Below are 4,941 nucleotides of genomic sequence, written 5' to 3'. Positions count from 1 at the left end.
TAGCCATATTACGCTTCCTGTGAAAACTGACTATAAATTAGTCACCTATAGGAATTTTGAATCATTTTAAGTTGTAACTGATCCAGGTTGTGGGTGCAATTTTGTTTCATGCCCAAGAGGTGTATGAGTTCAATGATTCCTGTAACAAAATGGAAAATGTAGTGCTCTAAAGGAAAGAACATATCCAGGTTATTGTTCTAACTGAAAGGAAATAAGACAGAAAAAAGAAGCAATAATACATTACAGTTAAACATAAGGGTTTTCAGTTGTTGGTGTGAATTATTAAGGGAAGGATATAAATTAATGTCATCGTGTACTTCAGTACTTCATTATACACCATTCTCCTCTTAGAACCTAGACACTTAGATATTAGGGGTGCATGATTCAGGAAATCTCACGATTCGATTTTTTGGGATTACGATTCGATTCACGATTCAAAATCGATTCGATTCAAAATCAGTTCACAATTCAATACATTCATAGATCTGATTCTAGATTGATGTTTTGAGTCACTCTCTCCATTTGACTGCAGTAGACACTTTTATAGGTCTCAAAAAAGATCAGACTGAATCAAATGTAAACATTTGCTACTCAAAGTCAATCTGAGTAAGATTTATGTTCTTTTAGTTTGCTCAGTCAATAAGAAACCAAAGCAGCCCTGAGACAAAGGGTCAAATGAATACCTAATACAAAAATAAAAATGATTACAAAGATAAACTGCTAAGTGTAAAACCTCAAATAACTTAAATTCCTCCTTCAATTAACAAAATCAAACAAACAATAGCTGCCTGCTACATTTAGCTGCAAAGTGCAAACAAGAAAATTGATCACTATTAGCGAGTGATTATAGGCTAACCAATTTTCTTTTTTCTTAATTTCTCATGCAGATTACCATCTAATTGATATTTGTATATTTACTACATGAATATAAAGTAATAAACGGGCAGCTTCGCTATTTACTGAATTTTATCGACTGTTTCAAAATACAGAACAGCTGTTTAAAACGCTTGTTTTGCTGCTGCATCTTGTTGGCTCGTTTTTGGCAGTTTGTCATAAACTTCAAGGCGACTACGGATTTCATTGAGAGAAAATTAATTTCTCATTCGCGCCCTCAGATAACCAGCTGGCGTTTAGGCTATGGGGGAGGGGCTGCAGGGGCCGCAGCGAGAAACGTGAACCAGAATCAACGCAACCTGTAATGCTGTACAACCCTGCCATATGACAAAAACATTACTAGGAAGAGGGGAGGGGGAGGGGTTAAAAGTAAAGTTAGGCTTTGCTGACGGCTTCCCGACTCATTTCAAAAAGACAAGAGAGAGAAGCAGTGGTCAAGCAAGCTAGAAAGTGAATGAGGAGAGGGATCGCTGGTAACGTTGGTGAGAAAGCTGGTGAATCAGATCAATAAAACGTTATTTTCTGACTGTTACACAGCGGTTACAAATAAATAAGCCCACAATGGCACAAACCTGCGGAAGTGCGTTGCAGCACCTGATAATGGCATTAAGCTCCTCCTTCCCTTCGAGATAAGAAAATCCAAAATATGTCCAAATGATCGCCTTCATAGCCAATGGACCAGGTTGTACTTGTTTTTCTGTCAGGTACTTCATTGCTCGCGGCCTCTCCATGACACACACTTCACTTCCTTCTTGCCCCCAGGGTTGGGTCTGGGGCGGTGTCATTGCACCATCTATGGGATTTAGCGAGCTAATTCATGTCAGGAAAAAATGGAAAACAGCGTTGTGGCAAGACTGAAAAATGTGAATCAATTCTTGGAATTTCTGAAATGGCAGAGAGAATCGCGATTCTTCTGTGAATCGATTTTTTGTGAACCCCTACACACACCAAGTGGGTTACAAAGACATAAGAGGCCAAATGTATAAAACTCAGTGCATATTTAGGTGTAGAAATTTGTGTTCACACAAAACAGGAAACATGCATAGTCTTTTTGTCAGATTTATAAAACTCTATGTATGTCTGTTTCCACGTATTTTTTCCTCATACATCACAATCATCCTGAAATTGTGTGCACATGCATTAGCCTTCTGACCATGTGCACAATTTTCTATAAATGGCTTCCAACAAACCTCCAATTGCCTGGGTGGCATATAAAGGGCCAGCATTTAGTTTAGTTTAAAGGAGAAATGGCGGAGGCTTGTAAGAAGCAATTGAAGAAGTGCAACTTTACCAACTGAACTTGAAATAATGGTTGATCAAACTGACAGAAGAAAACAGGTATTATTTGGAGGCCTAAGCTCTGGCGTCACCAACAAAATGAATCAAGTTGAATGGTAGAAAGTAACCGAAGCAGTGAACACTGTTAGTTCTGAGCCATAGACATTGGAGGAGATTTTTAAAAACATAGTCCGGTTTCAAGCGTGAGGCCGACAAGCGCATTACTGCGCACAGCGTTAGTGTGTGAGCTACTGGAGGAGGAGAGTAACCCCAGCACCCTCTCCGCTTGATGAGCGCATGGCTTCTATCCTGAGCCAAACTGCCATCAGTGGCTTTGTGCCCAGATGGAACTTGGTAAGTCGCCCAGTTTGAATATTATTGTAATCAAACTTGCAATAAAAAAAAGACTAGTATGTCCTTTGTTACAAAGAAGAATGTTATTCTCAGATGCAGATGAAGACCCTGGTGCCTCCAGCGAACAGGTTGAGGTTTGGGGGACAGAATCCGGTGCGAGTGCGCCACCGCCATCACCTGCCCTGACACAGGCACGTGTCCTCTGACTGTGTCCTAGAACAAAACAAAATTAATGTTGCCATGAAACTGAGGGAATTACAAGTGACTCTCAGGGAATCAACAGTGAAATAAGCTGTACACTAAAAGAGCTTGTGAAAAAATGTTAAAAAGTGCATCAATCCTCTCCTTGTTTCATAAAACACACACACAATGTTCACTTGACTTACCATGCTTACAGTTTCTGCATCACGTAAAGACACAGTTGGACTGCTGCTGCAGCTGGTTGGTGTTCAGCATCGGGTTCAACAGGGTCAGAGGGGTGGGTGGGAGTGGGTTAGGTCAGGTCTGACGCATTCAGATGGGAAGGGGACTGCATACCTCACCGCCAGATTGTGCACATCCTTATAATTTTGCAAAGGTTTTCTGGCTGGTAGAGTAGTCTCTCACCTGTGGCATCCAAGCACAACCATTTCCCTTTTAAAAGCTCAATGCTATACTCTACCACACAGCACGCATGGCTCTACATCACATTATAGTGCGTCTGTTGTGTGCTCTGGGGTTTTGTAAATGGCACAAGTAACCATGGCTTCAATGCATGCCCACTGTCACCTGTGGGTATAAAATGTGTGCATTTAATGGTTTGATTGCGTGAAACGCAAACAGCATAATTATCAAAGGTCAGTAAATAATCACATCTCATCAAGAAGCCATCCATCTGGCACTGCTCCAGAATGAAGTCGCATTCCCACACCGCTTTGAGACAGTATAAATGAATCGTGGCTTAACCCAGGGCATTTGGCAACCACATTTGTTAGCATCATTTGTGCATCACAAATAATCTGGGGTCTCACTTATAAAACAGTGTGTAGGATCCATACTAAAAGTGTATGTTTACACAAAAACCGAAAGTAACGTGCGCTGAAAAATAATCAGATTTATAAAACCACGCATACGCACAAATTTTTACCTTTACAAATCACATCCACTTGGAAATGTGGGCACATGAATCAGCCTCATATTCAGCCCTCTACATGCCTACATACACCATAAATGGTCAATGCAAAAGTATTCATGAATATTGGTGTAAATGTGTTTCTTTCACCACACCAATCACTCTGTCTTGAGAGGTCTGTCCAATGAGTGTCGAGCGTCAGCGTATTGGGCCCTCTAGCTTGTCACTTGTGCTTGTGTAGCTGAAGAGGAAGTTCTGTTCTGCTATTATTTTTCATTTTGTTTTAAGATATTTGATGTCATCTTGGATTTCTGCAACCAGTGATGTTAAGTTCATCAGTTAGTTAGCATAGTTGAGATGAAAAGAAATAAGTATATTCATACTTACTCTCGGGGAAAGGCAAGCCAGTGACAGGAAGAGTAGCAGGAGTTGGACCCAAATACAGGACGCAGGCAGTATGAACTGAAGAATAACTTCTTGATTTTAAGGCTTGTGCAGGCAAAAGACAAAGCTGGCAGGTAAAAGCAAAACTGAACAACACAGAAAAGAGCAGAACAAACTAAACAATATAGAACAAAGGATTCATCAAATACTGAACTGAAAACCAAGGCTTAAATACAGACAGAACTAATGAGGGAATAGAGAACAGGTGACTAGACAGAGGACTGGCAAGGAGCTGATTGGCTTGGGAAAACTCTGGGAACAGGGCAGGGCTAATGAAGCTGATGCAGAGTATGTGTGGAGGGAAAAGCAGCACAGAGACACAGGAGGAAAAACACAGAGCAAACAGAAAACCAAAACTCCAGAAAACACAATGAGACATAATGGTGCTTGCAGTGATATAGTCAGAATAGTTAACGTAAGCATTTACATTCTCCTGTATTTCTCTGAAAAACAAAAACACATAAAGCCAAATAACAAAAGCAAAAACACGTGTGTGTCAGGGCACAACCAATCCACTGTCTCCAAAATGTTTGTACGCATGGGTCATGAGTTAACATGCAGGTGCACATATTCTCCCATCAAGTTTGTTTTTATAGATCTTTTGCATGGGAAGTGGCATACGCTTCTTTGAAGCCCTATTTTTTGCAACAAGCAAAAGTTATAAATGAGACCCCTGGATGCTGACGGAATGAAAAGGTTTCCAATTAATGTAAACAAATTCATCCTCACAAGGTGCTCCTATTGCATCATATGTGCGGTCGAGAGCTTCGATTACATTTGGGAAACCGGACATCAAATTGCTGCAAATTGCATTTTGATGTTGGCCTATTTAGCTGCTGTGTAAGGGAAGCTGATGTAAC

General features: G+C 40.6%; 1 long non-coding RNA gene across 1 annotated transcript; it reads right to left on the bottom strand.

Moving 5' to 3' along the window:
- Positions 1 to 1,937: 1,937 nt before the first annotated feature.
- On the bottom strand, positions 1,938 to 4,241 carry LOC121900659. The gene is made up of 3 exons (XR_006096999.1): positions 4,025 to 4,241; positions 2,913 to 3,132; positions 1,938 to 2,739 (listed from the first exon to the last, which is right to left on the bottom strand). It is a non-coding gene; the product is annotated as an uncharacterized LOC121900659 (long non-coding RNA).
- Between the last annotated feature and the right edge of the window lie 700 nt (positions 4,242 to 4,941).

The sequence above is a fragment of the Thunnus maccoyii genome, chromosome 7, assembly GCF_910596095.1.
Source record: "Thunnus maccoyii chromosome 7, fThuMac1.1, whole genome shotgun sequence".
Lineage (NCBI taxonomy): Eukaryota > Metazoa > Chordata > Actinopteri > Scombriformes > Scombridae > Thunnus > Thunnus maccoyii.
This window is presented reverse-complemented; position numbering and strand designations above follow the sequence as displayed.